Here is a 19529-nt window from a genome sequence, read left to right on the forward strand (position 1 = left end):
TCTCCTCTGGTTAGAAAGCAGAGCTATTCTTCTGGAAATAATTGATCAGACTTTACCCTTTCTAAAGACAGAAAGATGTGATAATTTACCTTACATGTCTCTTGTAGATTTCAGATTGGGTAAACAAGTACACTGGGCTCCGGTTCAGCTGTTGCTGGTCACAATGGAAATCCAATACTAAAGCAGACTGGGGAATCACTGCTGGAATCAAGACACTGTTGCTTTGCACAGAATAGAATAAAGAATATAAAAGTTGCTTGCTTGTCATTCTTAGTGCCAGACACTTACAACTGTGTAGGAAACACCTTTGAAAAATGATAATCCCAAAGTCTAAAATTAATAGACTTGTATCTCTAGTTCTCATAGTTTTGGTCTTTAGGTTTTACATTTTAAGTAGCTTCAAATTACCTAAATGTAGTCTCAAGGTGGCAGGCCAGAACAATTAAACTCCAGAATCTTCTCTTTGGAGAATTACATTGAAAATGATTTTAATGTAAGTTTTTATATAGATATAATTTTTATCAGTGATCATTTAGGATTATTTCATGTAAAATAATTATTTACTTTCAGCCACAGAAATTCCTTTTTTCTCTTTCTTTTTTAATGTATATTTTTATTGTAAAGATACTATACAGAGGGGTTACAGTTACATGAGCAAGGTAATGAGTCCATTTCCAATCAAGCATTGTTACACTCTTCTTCATATTTCCTCTACCATCCCTTTCCTCCTCCCCAAATTCTCCCTCCCTTCTCCCTCCCCTGCCCAGCAAAGCTGCAAAGTTCATTTTTAACATACTGTTTTGTACATCTCATTGTTACAGTAGGTCATCCTGTATCCTTATTTCGGCATTTTGTTATTTCCTTTCCCCTCCCTAAATTAGAAAAAATGTATATACAAGATGCAGGGCACCAGAATCAAATACAGTGACAACAGGGATTGTACCATGGGGGAAGAATGTACAAAAGAAACAAAATTAACATAGTACATTATAAGGGTATTAAGAAGAACAGCAACAAAGATAAAACCTCTTGTGTCCCTACCTTAGAGTTCATTTCACTTAGCATCAGGTTATATGGTAATATATATATAGCTTTTGACTTCTTCTGCTTGCTTGTCCTAGACATATACTAGTTATTGCAGATAAGGGAAACCATGGGACCTATGTTTCTTTGAGTCTGGCTTACTTTACTTAATATAATTTTTCCAAGTCTTTCCATTTCCCAACAAATGGGGCAATGTTATTCTTTCTGATGGAGGCATAGAATTCATATATATCACATTTTCTTGGTCCATTCATCTACTGAGTGTCATCTGGGTTTGTTCCTTATCTTAGCTATGGTGAATATTGCTGTGATAAACATAGTTGTGCTGGTAGCTTTAGATTTATGGCCTTGTTTGTGATTGTTTGGGTAAATGCCCAAAAGTGGAATTGCTGGGTCATAGGGGAGCTCTATGTGGAGTCTTTTGAGGAACTTCATACTGCTTTCCAAAGTGGTTGAACAAGTTTACATAGCCACCAGCAATGCAGTAGGGATCCCTTTTGGCCATGCCCCCTCCAGCATCTGTTGTTATCAGAGTTCTTGATTATACCCATTCTAACTGGGGTGAGGTGGAATCTCAATGCTGCTTTGATTTGCATTTCTTTTATGGCTAGAGAAGTTGAGCATTTCTTCATGTGTCTATTGGCCATTTTTATTTCCTCTTCAGAGAAGTCTCTCTTTAAGTCATTAGCCCACTTATTCATCCGGTGGTTGAGAAACTCCTTTAAAAAAAAAATCAAATGTTGGAAGTGGCATTGTAGCTCAAGCAATAGAGCACTCACCCTGAGTTGAAGAGCTGAGGATAGTGCCCAAGCTCAGAGTTCAAGCCCCACAACCAACAAAATAAATAAATTAATTAAATAACAAATGTTGGGCTGGGAATGTGGCTCAGTGGTAGAGCGCTTGCCTAGCATGCATGAAGCCCTGGGTTTGAGTCTCAGTACCACATAAACAGAAAACCAAATAACATAAAAAGCAGGAAGTGATGTTATGGCTCTAGTGGTAGAGTGCTAGCCTTGAGCAAAAGGAAGCTCAAGGACATTGTCCAGCACTGAGTTCAAGCTCCAGGACTGGGGAAAAAGCCACATCAAATGTGTTTTCTCCCAGTATTTTGACTCACTTTGTGGGTGGCTACAGTGCCTATGACATTCAAGAGAAAAGGCACAACTTTATTATGCTATGTTTTCTTACCTACAATAATGTAATTAAGGATTCACACTTTTTTTTTTTTTTGCCAGTTGTGGGGCCTGAACTCTGGTCCTGGGTGATGTCCCTCAGCTCCTCAGCTCAAGGCTAGCACTCTACCACTTGAACCACAGTGCCACTTCCGGCCTTTTCTGCTTATGTGGTGCAAAGGAATCGAACCCAGAGTCTCATGCATGCAAGGCAAGCACTCTACCACTGAGCCACCTTCCCAGCTCTGGATTCACACTTTCAAGAGTCAAAATAACTGTAAATACATTTATGCTAGATCTTTTGGATTTTATTACATGCCATATATGTATCATATCTTACATGTGATGTGTATACTATATGATCCCATGAGTTCATGACAGTTAACCTAGAAACAGTGAATGCTAAGTTGGGGAAAATTGATTTCCAAAAATAACCTTGTAATCGCAAAGGACTTCCTTGATGTATCCTCAGGTTGGTAGTTACCTGGATTAAACTGGTAGGACTTTTAGCTGGGCATCAGTGGCTCACAGACATAATCCTAGATATTCATGGGCCTGAGGTCTGAGCATGGCAGTTCAGTGCTGGTTCTGGCAGACAAATTAGAGAAACTCTTCTTTCCAATCAACTAGAAAAATAAAATGAGAAGTGGAGGTTTAATGCAAATGGTAGAGTGCCAGCCATCAGTGTGAGAGGAAACCAAGTGAGAACATGGGGCCATGAGTTCAAGCCCCAGTCCTGGCAAAAAGCAAAAACCAAAAGGAAAGAGATCAAAAAGCACAAAAGGGAAGGGGAGGGAAATGAGGGAAGGGAAAGGGAGAAGACTTACCGAATCTCTTTTCTCTTAATTTATGGAAGTACTCTGCTAGTCTTTGAATCTTATTAGCTTTCTAGAGTTCATTGGCACAAATACCAATGAAAGAAACAGGGTCATGTCTGTTAGATTTCCTCCCACATTCCTACAACCAAATGATCTATAGACTAAAAAGTAAGAATTAAACCAAGGTCATCTAGTAAGAGATTATTTTTTACCCCCTGGTCCTGAGACTTGAACTCTGGGACTGGGTGCTCTCCCTGAGCCTCCTTGTGCTCCAGACTAGCACTCCACCACTTGAGCCACAGCACCACTTTTGACTTTTTCTGATTAGTTTATTAGAGATTAAAGTCTCACAGACTTCCTGCCCAGGCTGGTTTTGAACCACAATTCTCAGACCTGAGCCTCCTGAGTAGCTAAGATTACAGGCATGAGACACCAGGGCCAGGCTGAGATTAATTTTTTATACTACAGCTAGTGTTCTATTCATGACTATATTTTTGTTAACTTCATAATCATACTCAGTATGTCATGTAAGTTTCAAATTTGTAAAACACAGATTAGCACCTGAACTAAATTATCGTGTCTTCTGAGCAGCGTGTTTAATAAATCATTTGCTTAGAACATAATACCAAGTCATAAGAATTTGAAGAACTTGGATGAATTTGCTAATCTACTGAAATAAATTCCAAATTAAACTGTAACTGAAATAACTGTAATTTGTGTTGTTATGGCCAATGAAGAGCTTTTCAATGTATAACATCCATCTTGGGGACATTTATTTTCCTGAAAATTAGCTCCATTTGCCAAATACTAATGAGACATCTGTAAGTTTAAACATTATGTTTGGATTTCTTAAGAAAATCACACCACCAAACTCACGAAAGTGGGATATGGCTGCAATTCTAATTAGTCCTATTCTAATTAGAACTAATTGAAATTGCTCTTCAACTATATAATAAGGCCTAAGCTAGGTCCCTTCAGGAACGTTGTGACTGGGTTCTTCCCCAGACATGGAGACCTAGGCATGAAAAATACCAGCTTCATATAACAACATTTCAGGATACTGATACTTGATTTGGTATTTTTTCCATAAGTTGAAAGTAGCAAAATAAGTTCATGCTGTGTGTATCTTTTCGGGCCCAAGGATAAGCTAATATAATGAATTTTTAACACTTATCATTGATTAATTAGCACATTCATAATCTAAACTAATATTGTTGACAAGAAAATAAACATACTTAACTAAAATAAAGTTTTGGCTATGCTGTGACAATGAGATGGTATTTTTCTATATTATTTAAGAGATTATTAAATTTTATTTGTAACTAAAAGCAATTAAAATATAAGAAAATGAGAATGCTTAAGTTAGATTCCTTTAAAATCTGTCAATATGGACTCATTTTAATCTGATGCTGAGCCTCCATCTACATATGGTAGAAATCAATAATAATTATAATTACTAACACATACATACCTATTTGAAATGATTATACCATATGTATATATGTAATTTCTAATATGTAAATCATTTAGTCCTCACAGTGAGTCTTTGAATTACACTTTTATTCTCATTTTAAAGATGAAGAAATTGCAGCATATAAAGGTTAAAGAATGTTCATAACCTACAGGTCAGCAATGACACAACCAGGATTCCTCCTGAACACAGGCCTTTCATCTTATTCCCTATTTCCATGCAAGTTGACCTCGCTGTAGTCTAATTTATGGCTTATGAGGTAATCTTTCATTTCGATAGTTCCACTTGGGTATTGAAGCTCCAAGCTTCTCATTCTTAACCTAATAATTGGAGAAACAATTTTTGTTCAAATCAACACATACATATGGATGATGTGTTATGTGCCAGATAATCTTCTAGATACTTAGGATAATACTCTGCAGTAATGGAGAATACAAACCTCTGAGGAAATCTTAATGAAGTAAAAGTAGATAATTTAGGACTGTGATCACTGTTGGTAAGATTTAGGAATGGAGAGAGTGAAAGCTAAACCATGAAAGAAACAATCAACAGCGCCATAAGTCAGCCTTCACTCTGACTTACTGTTTTGCTCAGTGGACAGTTGGTACAAAGCAGCTTTTAATACTGTCTAAGCTCATCTCCTATTCCAACAAGGTGTACTTACTACTTGTATGCCTTTGGAGTTACTAATGATTTTTTCTTCACCTAAAATGGTCTTCTCCTAGATACTGTATGATTAATACATTCAATATTTATATTTCTTAAAAGCCATGTTCTCAATGATGCCTTTTCCCAGTTAAGAATAGCATAATTCCTTGCACCATTTCCAATTGCCTTTCCCTGCTTCATTCTCCTCACCTAGTACTTTCTCTATTGTTTTGTTTATTGTTTGCTTTTACCACTAACACAGAAGCACCTAAGACTATGTCAAGCATATGAATTATTTATATTTTTTTTGGTGTTTGTCAGTCGTGGGGCCTGAACTCTGGGACTGGCGCTGTCCCTTAGCTCTTCAGCTCAAGGCTAGTGCTCTACCACTTGAGCCACAGTGCCACTTCCAGCTTTTTCTGCTTATGTGGTGCTGAGGAATCAAACCCAGGACCTCATACAAGCACTCTACCACTGAGCCACCTTCCCAGCCCCAATCATATGAATTTTTACTGGATGAAAGAACAGTCAAGTGATTTCCAAAGTATTCATTTGCTTCCACCATAGTTATATCCACAGAGTTGAGTTATAAAAAAGAGAAAATAAAACATTTTTTAAACCCAAACCTAGTTTTTTAGTACACAGGCAGTCAATAGGCTTCAACATCAAAATTCATTTGAAAACACCAAAAACAATTCCAAATTTCTTTAGCTCCCATAAGATATATTAAGAACAATGTCAGTAAATTAAACAGCAGGGTTTTATAATAGAATACCGAGAAGAGGAAACCCTTGATCTGGTATCAGTAAGTTCTTTGAGAAAGGAAGGACACAAAAAGGCTTTCTCCTTCCAGGAGAGGTGATGATGGGAAAGAAGAAAAAAAAAAAAGACAAACCTTTTAGATGAAGCTACAAGGTTAAAATCATGGGAGGGTGAAATTCTAGTTAATTTAAAGGACAGTCAAAAGTGGTCTACTCTAGCCATAGGTAACCATGAGACTGGCCTCCAAATGACATTGAGCAAAGAGGAAAAGGTTACAGTATTGTTGATGCAGTGGGAGAAGTGGTTAGCAGATCCTCCTTGGCCAGGATTCATGGTTACCTAAAGGCTACAAGGCATACGAGGGCCTCAAGAAGTTCTTGCCTATTTCAAGAGGGGATCTACTTACTAGTCTTTTCCAGTTAAGCTGCACCCCTGCCCTGCAGTTACAATGAAGAGGTCAGAGTCCTGCTTTAATCAAGAATTTCTAGGTGGACAACTGGGAACCCATGGGATACTCACCCAGAATAAGTGCAAGATCTTCAATGCTGGCAACAACCAAGAAAGAATGTAATTAAGAAAAAAAAACTGAGGGCCTCACTTAATGAAGACAAACAAACCACCATTTCCTAGCCAGAGATTTTGTTTCTGAGCACAGTAGGAGAAACAATTCTGAATAACTGAACCAAAATGACCACAACTTAGTGGATAGCAATTGTTGCATATCCAAAAACAGAATAGCACAAAAATCATACTGATTTTCCATCCATCCAACGAGAATGTTAAGCTTTCCATGGAAATGTCTTTTACAAAGAACCTAGGGCACAGAATAAATAGTCCTACTAAAGAGTTTATTTGTTTTAGTTCTAAAATTAGAGTATTTAAATCTGTTTAAATTTTATTTTTTATTGTCAAGGTGATGTACAGAGGGGTTACAATCACAGAAGTAAAGTAATAAGTATATTTCTTGTCAAACTTGTTACCCATCCCCTTATTTTTCTCTCACATTTCCTCCCTCTAATCCCCCACCCTGAGCTGTACAGATTATTTCCAACATATTGTCTTGTAAATATCATTGTTACTTTGGTTTCCCCCTTGTCCTTTGTCTCACCATTCTGTTGTTCCCCTTCCCTTCCCTAATTCACAAAAACGTATATACAATACCAGGGTACCAAAATCCAATACAGTGGTAACAGGGTATATACCATAGGGAGAAGAACATATAAAAGAAACAGGAAATCATAAATTACATTAAAAACAACAAAGGAAAACTTCTTGTGTCCATGTCTTGGAGTTTATTTTGCTTAGCATCATCTTATATGATCATATGTACATAGGTATTGAGCTATTCTCCTCATCTGCTAAGATTATCCTAGATGTATACTATTTATTGCAAATAAGGGAAAGCATCAGACCTATGTTTCTTTGGGTCTGGCTTACTTCACTTAATATGACACTTCCCCATTTGTAAAGAGGTTATTTTTTAATCAACTGAATGTAACACTAATCATGTTCCATTCACTATGAAGAAATGATCTAAACTTTAGGATGTACCTTGAATCAGCAAAACAGAAATTAGAGCTCTATTGCACTCAATTCAATGATTTAGCTGAGTTATCAGTATGGTTTTACTAGTTGCAAAAAAAATAAAATTTACATATTCTTTGCACATTTGTGTAATAATGAATGGATTTTCTATCCTATAACTATATCCTACAACTCCATACAGTTCTGAATTAATATATGACCCACTCAAAATAAAACTATTTCATTCTTTATATTATCAACTGTTAACTTTCTCCAATCTCAGAGTCCACTCTTCTGAGAAAAGATCTCTAGACAGAAAAAAATACAAGCCTTTTGGATGATAAAAATGTTGGCTGTTGATATAATCAGGAGGCTTTTATATGTATATGCCTATTATTTATATCTTTTAACCATGGCATACACAGTCAGTCTAGCTCCTTTTTTCCATGGCTTCAAGGAAATTCAGGATGAACTTCTTTCACATTAATCATCTCGTTCACAAATTAGGAAAGCAGGAACGGATATTCCCAAAGTGTTTCCTAGCAGAATACCAACAAGATACATGATCATGTGGTTTCGGGGTAAGAAGAACCAGGATATCCATTAATAAATGGAATCTTTTTTTTCTTGAAAACAATGTAAAACATCTTATTTTAATCCAATCTAAGGTAGGTGTTTCCTTTAACTCAATGTTTATTGTGGAAGACTAGTTTGATAAGTTTTATAACTATATCTTAATTTTCACATGGCTTGTGTGATAAAAGAATTTAAATTCTTTTATCTAATTGCTTTTAAATCTAATTGTTTTTAAATCTAATTGCTATCTTTGAAATAAAAACATGAAGTTACATCCTGTTGTTGTTTTTGTTTGCCAGGATCTGATTAAGAAGAGTTTCCTGTCTAAGCAGTTAAGCTGATCCTATAGCAACTGCTTAAATTATAGGTTGTGGTCAAAGACTCACTGGAGAAAATCAATACTCTTGAAGGCTTACCTACTAACCAAATCTCATTCTTCCATCTTACTTATAAAGGTTATCTCTACATGACAGGTAAACATAATTGAAATATCGTTTGACAGAATATAATTTGGTACAAGTGTTCAAGCAATGTAGAACTACTTTAAATGGTTTCAATATGTACATAAAAATATTCTGAAAGAAATCTTAAGGTGAAATAGGACACACATATATTTCAGTGTTCTTCCTGTGTTCTGTATATTTAAACTTTGGGTAACTTATTAAAACATGATTTAATGGAAGAAATGGTTATATGTGAATGCCAGACATTAGTAGTGAATTCACTAAATGGAAATTATTGTTGAAAGTTTAAGACAAGGAAGGAAATCATAAAAGATAAAGCAATAGATCTGGTAAAGTTTTATGTTCAGGTAAAGTAATGATTAGCTTGAAGACTTAGAGAATCTGTTCTAATGACTTAACATTACAGAAATCTCTGCAACCAAAAACAAGGAAGTCATCAAATTCTAAGGGAATGTTTCCTTTAAGATTTTAGAAGTAAATGGTTTAAAAAGGAAAAGAAACAAAGTCATTAAAGTGAAGTAAAACCCCAAAGTTAAATATGATCACAACAAAATTGAAAAGTTAGGCTTGGAAGCTAAACCACATTTCATTATATATCTAATACTATATAACTTTAAAGACTCAATAGCATGACTACCACATGCTTAGAGTAAATATGAGTCAAGGCTCTATTTAACTCATTAATGACAGAAACAGGACGCTAAATCTAGTTGTAAAGGTAGAAACAACAAAATGACCATTTCAAATCTCAAAAACTTGTTTAGCTCAGCGGATGTTCATTTAAGTTCAATAAATATACAATGACAACAATAAAATCCCCAAAGATTGCTATTAAAAACAAGAAGGCTTATCTCACTTTATCTCAACACAGGAGTGTAGCACAAGGTGTTAATTAACTCTATAAGCCTCCTTGCAAAGGTCAGCACACAGAGAATCATCTCCTACTGAACAACCCCAGCCAAAAATTAGCTTTTGCAAAAACTTCCTGGAAAATTTGATGAAAACATCCTTCCTGGCTGTTAGCTGGGGTCCATTTTCTGTTTCTAGACATTGCCAGTTTTCTTTCTCACTCGTCCTCCATCCTCAAACCTAAATTCTTTTAAGACTTTCTGTCTCACTTTCTCTTTCCTGGGAATGGAAGAAAATGTTCGGCACACACACACACACACACACACACAAACACACACACACACACACCACTAGAGATGGAACCCTGGGCCTCAGGCATACTAGGCAACGTTCTGCATTTACAGAGCTTCTATGATAAAATCAGGCTTGCTGGATATTCTCTCTATTTTAAGGTCAGCTAATTTGAACCCTTAATTATATCTTCAAAAATCCCCTTTGTGATGTAATATAATTTCAGGGCTGTTATCCTCTGGATTATAAGGAAATCATAGAGAGAAACTCGCATTTTAGGCATCTGTCTACCACAGAATCCTTTCCACAGGCTCTGGGACTTATTAGCCTGTAGTTTTGCTTGTTTGTTTGTAAGTACTGAGATTTGTTCAGCGTCTTTTGCTGAGCAGAGGTGCTTACCACTTGAGGCGCATCCCAACTCTTGTCTGCCTTTATTTTTCAAACAGAATCTCACATTTATTTACCCAGCTAGCCTGTGCCATAGTTTTCTTATTTGTGCTTCCTGCATAGCTGGGATTATAGGCGCACAGTACCAGGCACAGATTTTTATTGGTTGAGATGAAGGTCTGATGTACGTTATACCCAGACCAGACTATTATAGTCTTTTTGTTCTCAGCCTTCCAAGTAGTTAGGATTATAAGCATGAGCTACCAAGCCAGCTAAGCTTGTAGTTTTACAGCAAGTTGGGTGATACGACTGACATTTTCTGGTTAATATACTACGATAAGAAACAATATCAGAAAAGGTCAAAACTAAACCTTCTATTGAAATACTATTTATGATGGGCTGGGAAGGTGGCTCAGTGGTAGAGCGCTTGCCTTGCATGCATGAGGCCCTGGGTTCGATTCCTCAGCACCACATAAGCAGAAAAAGCCAGAAGTGGCGCTGTGGCTCAAGTGGTAGAGTGCTATCCTTGAGCTGAAGAGCTGAGGAACAGCGCCCAGGCCCAGAGCTCAGGCCCCATGACTGGCAAAAAAAAAAAAAAATACTATTTATGAAAATTATTTATATGATAGATATGTGTGTGTCTGCACACACACACACACACACACACACACACACACACACACACACACACATATTCCACTCTGCTTTTCCCAGGGCTTCCACCAGTTTCTCCAGGTAAGTGGGCATTCCCATTCTCTCCCCAGACATAGCTCTCTCTCTCCTCCCACCTCTAGCCCAGTGTTACAAGGATGCCCCTGGATAAGGACAGGTGTTATATTACTCCCAATACTATGGGGGAGATGGCCCCTCTGATAAACCTCCTTATAAACCACCTTCTGTACATAACTGTGTCCACGTGCTCTACTGGAATGTCTGGGATAGATGCTTTCATTTGATATATATATTGATATATATATATATATATACACACACACATATATATATATATGGACAGATAGGTAGATAGATACACATATATATGTATATATGTATATATATATATATATATGACCAAAGTCTCTCTTAAGGGAGAGAAGTTATTGAGACAGTATTATAATTGGAATTACCAGAGCCCTCTTATAAAATATAAATAATAAAATATTTTTCTTAAAAACACTAAAAATAGCAATAAATATCTACAATTAGTAAGGTTGGGATTCTCTTTAACTTGAAAACTAATCACAAGCAGTTTTTAACCGATGTGTGAAGCTATTTTAAAAATATGGACTATAACAAATTCAAATTACATATTTCTTTCTCTTTTTAAGAAGTAAAAGGAAAGAATATGAAGTTGCCCATGCTCCTACCAAAATCTAAAACAATTTAAATTTAAAGTATATATTAAAAATGAGGCTGCAGTTATGGCTCAAATGGCAGAGGCCAGCCCAACAAGCAACCCAGTGAACACAAGGCTCTGACTTCAAACTCTGATACCAACAAAACATCAACAACAACAAAAGTTGAATAAAGCATTATAACTGGGTGCTGGTGTGACTCACACTTGTAATCCTAACTATTTAAGAGGATATAATCTGGTAGATCAGGATTCAAATCCAGTCTATGCAGAAACGTCCAAAAAACTTCATCTCTAACCATCAAAAAAGCTGTTAGAGCCAAGGCTCAAGGGGTATAGCACCAACTAAGAACAAGCAAGCTTAGCAAGAGATGATGGTCCTGATTTCAAGAGGTAGTACCAGCTCAACAAAGAAATATGCCTATTAAAAATAATGATTTTTACCTTTTAGACTCTGATCATAGGAAGTTAAAATCAAAAGTTACCAATAGACAGTTGTTGATTTAAGAAAATGTCTAAGCTTCCTGAGATGAATGAATGGTTTTGATTGTTTACCTGTGGAACAGAGAGAGATGGAATATAGTTCAGTGGTAAAATACTTATCTAGGACCAAGTATCCTCAGTTCTGTGTCCAACATCCCCCCCAATTTTTTAATGGACAAGAAAACAAATCACAGCACAAATAATCAAGAACTAATAAGGTGGGAAGTTGTCTAATCCCAGCATTCAGGAAATAGAGGCAGAAAGATCATGAAGCTAGTCTTGGCTATGTAGGGAGAATTAAATTCAAAAACAATAACAAAAATGTAAGGTAAAACATGAAATCCCTATTCTCTGAACAGATTTCACAGAAAAATAACTTTTTACTATTTCTTGTTAAGAGCAAATAGAAGTTTCTCAGACTGTGGAATTTTAACAGAGTGTAAACCAAGGTGTAGTTGTACGTAACTGTAATGTCTGGCAGAGAATCATTCACAAGCTCCTACTTAAAAAAAATTATCTTATGGATGCATTCATCAGACCTATACACATTTGCTAAAAAATGTAACGCTTTACAACACTTTTTCTCATACTTATCATTAAGCCAAAGCAACTCAAATTCCCTTTCTGCAAACCACATACACCGTGCAGATTCATTCAAACTTATTTTTACTACCTTCTTTCATACTTTGGAGCAGACATTTCCCATTAAAATAAAGCTATTCTCTCTGTGCTTTTGTCCATTAAAACATACTCCCCAAAACTGCTGAGATATTGCTCACCCAAACTTCCACACTGTTTTTCACTGGCTATTTTTAGGGTAGAGTCTTACTTCTCTAACCTATGTGCACCTGAACTTTGATCTGTTTCATTTTAGACATACTTACATGGTGGGGATGGCAGGCAGATGGGATTGAACCTAGCTTCTCTCCATAGAGACAGTATAGCAGTCTTGCTTCTGCCTGGGCTGTCCTTGGACTGCTAGCCTCACAATCTCAACCTCACACATAGCTTTGATTTCAGGCATATGTCACTGTGCCCAGCTATGAATTGCGGAAGGGTATTGGGAATTTTTCTGCCCAGACAAGCTTGAAGCTGAAATCTTCTGGTTCTCAGCTTTCTAAATAGGTGGTTTACATGTATAAGCCACCAGCACCCTATTCTTGTATATAATTTGCTCTTTTAAAAAATAACCAAAATTATCATTCTTATTAGTATATCCAGAAACATACTCTTTTTTTTTGGGTGGGGGGAGTCGAGGGGCTTGAACCCAGGACTTGAGCTCTGTCTCTCAGCTATTTTGATGAAGTCTGGTGGTCTACCACTTTGAACCATACCTTTTCTGGTTTTCTGGTGATTAATTGACAATAAGAGTCTCACTAACTTTCCTGCCTAGTCTGACTTTGAACTGAGATCCTCAGATCTTAGTCTCCTGAATAGCTAGAATTACAGGCATGAGCTACCCATTCCTGGCCCAGAAATATATTCTTAAAAATAATAAAATTTATAGACTAGTGTTTTAGTGTTCTATATTACTTTAAAAATGTTCACCAGGAATGGTAGTTTACACCTATAATCCCAGCATGTGAAGTACGGATATAGGAGAATTATGAGTTGGAGACTAACTTGGGCTGCACAAGGAGTTCAAGAACATGCTGAGTTATATAGTGAAACAGTGTCTCAAAAAAAATGTGGGTGTAGCTCACTGAAAGAGTACATACCTGTTTTGTACAAGGTTCCAACAAACTCATTTGTACAATCTCCAACCATTTAGTAGACATCCAGCAGAGCATTGATGGCTCATGCCTGTAATCCTAGCTACTCAGGAGGCTGAGATCTGAGGATCATAGTTCAGAGCTAGTCAGGGAAAGACTGTCTAAGAGATTCTTATCTCCACCAGAAAACTGGAAGTGGCACTGTGACTCAAAGGGGTAGGATGTACTCCGATCCTGTGTTCAAGCCCCACAACCAAATTTTTTTTAAAGGCATCCAAATAATATACTTGTTTGGTTCAATATTAGTTCTAGGTCTTAAAGTTAAGTAAATCTCTTGGAAATTATACGTAAGTGGACATAGGAGGTAACTATGTATAAACTGACACAAAGATAATTAGCATTTAATTCTGTTCAAATTATAATCCAATGTAGTAAAACACATATTGCTATTTTTTCCTTAAGTATCTTTTTCTGATCAATAAAAAGTAAGATAAGTTTAGGAATCAAGAGTTAGTCTCCTCAAGAGAAAACCAATCCAAACCTCAAATCAACAAACCAACAAACAAGTGTAAGTGGTACACTTACATTTCCCATATAGAAAAGACATATTGTTTATTAAAGCTAAAAATTGTAAACCAGTCTAAATAATTTGTAAACTTACCTTGATTTTATGAAGTTGATTCTTACATAGAAAGTTTGATGTACAAAGTTCTATATGAAGAGCTTCTTCCTTCCAAGAAAATCTCTTAAACTTTTAGGATTTCAGTTTATTTTCTGGCAATTCTCAAGGTGTTTAGATTCATCTAGGTTATCTTTAAAAGCAATACAGCCAGGTGCCTGTGGCTCCTGCCTGTAATACTTGCCACTCAGGAGGCTAAGATCTAAGGATTGTGATTCAAAGCCAGCCTGGGCAGGAAAGGCTGTGAGACTCTTATCTCCAATAAACCGCTTGAAAATTGGAAGTGGTTCTGTGGCTCAAGTGGTAGAGTGCTAGCCTTGAGCTGAAGAGCTGAGGGACAATGCCCAGGCCTGGCGTTCAAGCCCCATAATAGACAAAAATAAAAAAGAGCAATACAAAAAATGGAACTCACATTTAAGAGACTTTGTAACAAATATTTTAATATCTCTTACACTCAGCCAATGAGAGGTAAGAACATTTTACTATTACAAACACATAGAACTCTGTAATTTCTGCTGGAAGGCAGAATAAACAAAACAAAACATCCATACAACACCGCTCTTGATCACAAGGAATGTTTCTCTTTTCCATAGTGAATAAAATATTCATGTGGCCTTACAGAAACCATGCAACCAAAAAAAAAAAAACACCCCAAAACAAAAAAATTAAACAAAAAGAAAATGACAATCACACACACACACACACACACACACACACACACACACACACACACACACACACACACAAACATACACACACCATCTTTCTATTAATCTCTTACCTGATAGAGAAAACCATTATCTGCTTCACAGAGATAATCAGAACTTAAGCAAATTCTCACCCATTACAACTACCAGTGGCTGCACACAGACCAGACATCCCGATAGACAGGATACTCTCTCAACTCACTGCAAATAGCTTCATCGTTTCACACTATGATGGTTTGGAAGTATATTTCCAAGGACCCATATGTAAAGAGCTTGGTCCTGAGCTGAAGGAACTCTTAGCAAGCAGGAGAACCTTAATAAGTTGGTCCTGGTGTAGGGAAACTGGATGAAAGGAGATGTGATGAGTCCTCTTTGAAGGACCTCCAGCCCCTGTCTATCTGTGTTGTTGACTTCCTAGCTGTCATCAAGTGAACAGTTTTGCTCCACCATGTGCTCTATACCATGAAGTTCTCTCCAAAGTAACAGTTCCAAAGCAATCATTGACTGAAATCTCTAAAACCACAAGCCGAAGGAATCTTTCCTTCTCATCAGCTGTTTGTCAGATAATTATGGTGCAGGAATGGGAAGCTTACTAACACAGTTATGACCCAATCATTTTTTAATCTTTCTGTGAAAAGGGATATGACCCTCACCATAAGGCATGGGTGGATTGACAAACTCTTTCACAAAACCCAAACAAAAAATACATTCACAACCAGAAATCAAAACAAAACAAACCCCAAGAAACAGAGATTGGACAAAGGCAAACTTGTAGTGTGATTGGGATCCACTCAGGACCTAAGGAAAGAAAGGCCTGAATTGAATAGCTTGACAGATATATTCTGTGTCACTACCCCAGTGGGGGCTTCTCTTCAGGGAGTTCACTGTGATAACTGTGAAAGCATAACTCCATCTATGTATATGTACACAGATATACATATATATATATCTATACTCATGATAAATGTTTACCGTATATATCCATATGTGCTTATTATATAATACATATTTATATATTACATATTATATAGACATTATATATGCCTAGACATATTATATATGTATATGTATAGTAAACATGCATCAAACATTATTTAACTTGTCACTGAAGAAATTAGTAGATAAGTATGGTTTCAAGAGCACATGAAAAGGTACTAAAGAAAGCATACTGGAATAAAAATTCTAGGTTAGATAGAAGACTAATTAACACTCTCGATAGAAATCACATAATTATCTACAAATCCCTTTCATCTTTACCCAACAAAAACTTATGAGTTAATATGCAACTTTTCAGTCTGTGTTTTAATCAGTAATAAATAGTATATCAAACAAAAGGGATAATCTCTTACTGAGTTAAGCTGCCTTTTAGAGGACATTGTAGACAAAGCTCCAGTATGACATTGAAAGGAAATACAATCCACTTTTTGTTACATTACAAAGATTTGAATAATTTTTCTGGACAATATAAAGCTATCACCTAGAACACTTAATAAGTTAGTCTTTGACTAACCCAAATACTAAAACTAACATAGATCCAATATGAGGTATCTTAGAATTTGGGCAGGGGAGGGGAGGGTGTTGACAGAAATCTAGTCAGAGGGTTAGAGAATATGAGATATGAGTCATGTCAGTTCAGAATGCAGAGGAAATATTTAAAAATAAATCAGGATGTCAAGACATAATTCTTCTTCCAAAGGTTAATATAGAGTACCAATTTGAGTTCATGGTGGAACTCAAAATGCCCAGACATGTCTGTAGAACTAATTAAGTCGGTCCCAGAAGTTGGCTTCTATGAGTCCTCAAGTTGGAAGAATTGCTAACAAAAGCTGAAGGAGTTTGAGAAAAATACAGAGATTAAAAGAGGGCTGGTAGCAATCAGTGTGATACATCATCTGACTTCAGGATACCAATGGCTGAAGTGGAGTCATCTCTGGCATCTTGGAGACTTGGAGCACACATGTGATCACCCTGTGTGATCTGGGGAGATATGCACTTATGGTGCAGCCCTGAGGCTGGAGCAGTAAATGGCCTCACCTGCGTTTGAAGGCAACAGACTTTACTAGAGAACTAGAACTGAGTAAGGTAAGACTGTGCATGAGCTCAAATTAAGCAATTATACTCTTAGCACAAGAATTCCCAGAAAAAATATTATCAATAATTTGAAGGGCTGGAGTTACTACTGCATTAACAAAGGTGGGTCAGCAAAATAGGGTGGTTGTTTGTTTTGTTGTTGTTGTTAATACAAGCATGATTATTCACATAGAAGACCAGAGAATCTACTGAGAGAGAGAAAAGAAACATTAGGAGAAATAGGTTGGCACATTTTGAGATTTCAGATTTTAAAAAAAGAAAGATAATTTCACATTAATATATATTTTTGAACCTGGAGTTTTCCTTTCTGACTTAGGAACTATTTGTAGACTGATGGGATTTGTATTTTATTTCAGGGTGTTTAAAAACAAAAACAAAAACAAAAGTAACTTTTAGACTGCATTGGATTACATTTCCCTTTTCCTTATTTCTGCCCAGAACATTAGAAAAGACCAACAAAGAGAAAAGTGTGGCTGAAATTAGGAAAGCAACTCCATTTGTAATAGCCCCACAAAAAAAAAAACCTAGAAATTAACCAAAGAACTGAAGGACCTTTATGATGAAAACTTTAAAAACTTGCAAAAGGAAATCAAAACAGAACTTAGAAAGTGGCAAAAACTCCCATGCTCCTGGATTGGAAAGATCAACGTCATGAAAATGGCAATACTTCCCAAGGCTGTCTACAAATTCAATGGGATACCTATCAATATTCCAACCTCATTCTTCAAGGAAATAGAAAAGGCAATCCAAAAATTCATGTGGAACAATAAAAGACCCCCAATAGCACAAACGTTCCTCAACAGAAAGAACAATGCTGGAAGAATATCAATACAAACTCTACTACAAAGCCATAATAATCAAAACAGCTTGGTACTGGCAGAAGAACAGACCTCAGGACCAATGGAATAGAATTGAAAACCCAGAAATGAACCTACAGACCTATAGCCATCTAATCTTCGATAAGGGAGCTAAAAAAAAATAGAATGGAAGAAAGACAGCCTCTTCAGTAAATGTTGTTGGTAAATTTGGTTAAACACCTGTAGAAAACTAAAGCTAGATCCTTATATATCACCCTGCACCAGAATCAATTCCAAATGGATCAAAGACCTCGGAGTCAAAGCAGACACCCTGACAATATTACAGGAAGGAATAAGAGAAACCCTAGGTCTCTTTGGCACAGGCTGAAATTTTCTTAATAGAGACCCAGAAACACAACAAATCAAAGAAAGGTTGGACAAATGGGATTGCATGAAATTGCAGAGCTTCTGTATGGCAAAGAACAGAGCTAGCAAGATCAACAGAAAGCCCACGGATTGGGAGAAGATCTTCACTAGCCATGCAACAGACAAGGGTCTCATATCTAAAGTATACCTGGAACTCAAAAAATTAAATCCCCCAACAAGAAATCCTAAAAGAAACAACTGCCCAATAAATAAGTGGGCGAAAGACTTAAAGAGAAACTTCTCTGAAGAGGAAAGAAGGATGGCCAATAGACACAGGAAGAAATGCTCAACCTCCCTAGCCATAAAAGAAATGCAAATCAAAACAACATTGAGATACTACCTCACCCCAGTTAGAATGGCTATAATCAAGAACTCTAATAACAACAGATGCTGGAGGGGGTGTGGACAGAAGGGAACCTTACTGCATTGTTGGTGGGAGTGTAAACTTGTTCAACCACTTTGGAAAGCAGTATGGAGGTTCCTCAAAAGACTCCACATAGAGCTCCCCTATGACCCAGCAATCCCACTTTTGGGCATTTACCCAAATGTTCACAAACAAGACCACACTAAAGCTACCAGCACAACTATGTTTATTGCAGCATTATTTACCATAGCTAAGATATGGAAGCAACCCAGATGCCCCTCAGTAGATGAATGGATAAAGAAAATGTGGTATATATGCTCAATGGAATTCTATGCCTCCATCAGAAAGAATGACATTGCCCCATTTGTTCGGAAATGGAAAGACTTGGAAAAAAATGTATTAAGTGAAGTAAGCCAGGCCCCAAAGAAACATAGGTCCCATGGTTTCCCTTATTTGCAATATCTAGTATATGTCTGAGACAAGCAGAAAAGGTCAGATAAGTGGATGTTAGGTGAAATGAACCCCAAGATAAGTATTCAAATGTTTTTTTCTTTCATGCGATTGTTTCTAACATATTTATAAGATGATTTCTTTGTTGCTTTGTATGTCCCTCCCCCAAGGTATAACTATAACCCCTGCTTTCACTGTATTTGATGTTGGTATAATTTGTGGAGGGGAAGGGAAAAAACAAATCATTTAAATAGGGACACAGGTGGACCCACTGCAACAATGAGATGTACAAGTCGTTATGTCGAAAACGAACTTTACAACTTAGGGGCCGGGCAGGAGGATTGGGTGGGGGACAGGGGGGAATGATGGGAAGGGATGGGAAGGGGAAACAAAGGAGGAGGCTACAATATTTGATAAGAAATGTACTCATTATCTTGCCCATGTAATTGTAACCCCTCTG

General features: G+C 36.7%; 1 long non-coding RNA gene across 1 annotated transcript in view; it reads right to left on the bottom strand.

Moving 5' to 3' along the window:
* Window positions 1-642: 642 nt before the first annotated feature.
* Window positions 643-19529, bottom strand: part of LOC138835939 (uncharacterized) — a 45670-nt gene continuing 26783 nt past the window's right edge. Inside the window, exons 3-4 of the long non-coding RNA XR_011374819.1 lie at window positions 2701-2842; window positions 643-1763 (exon numbers count right to left, since the gene is read on the bottom strand). This is a non-coding gene — a long non-coding RNA (uncharacterized lncRNA). The remainder of the gene's footprint in view (window positions 1764-2700; window positions 2843-19529) is intronic.

This window comes from Dipodomys merriami, unplaced genomic scaffold (genome assembly GCF_024711535.1).
Source record: "Dipodomys merriami isolate MVZ:Mamm:240054 unplaced genomic scaffold, mDipMer1.0.p SCAF_1, whole genome shotgun sequence".
NCBI classification, from domain to species: Eukaryota; Metazoa; Chordata; class Mammalia; order Rodentia; family Heteromyidae; genus Dipodomys; species Dipodomys merriami.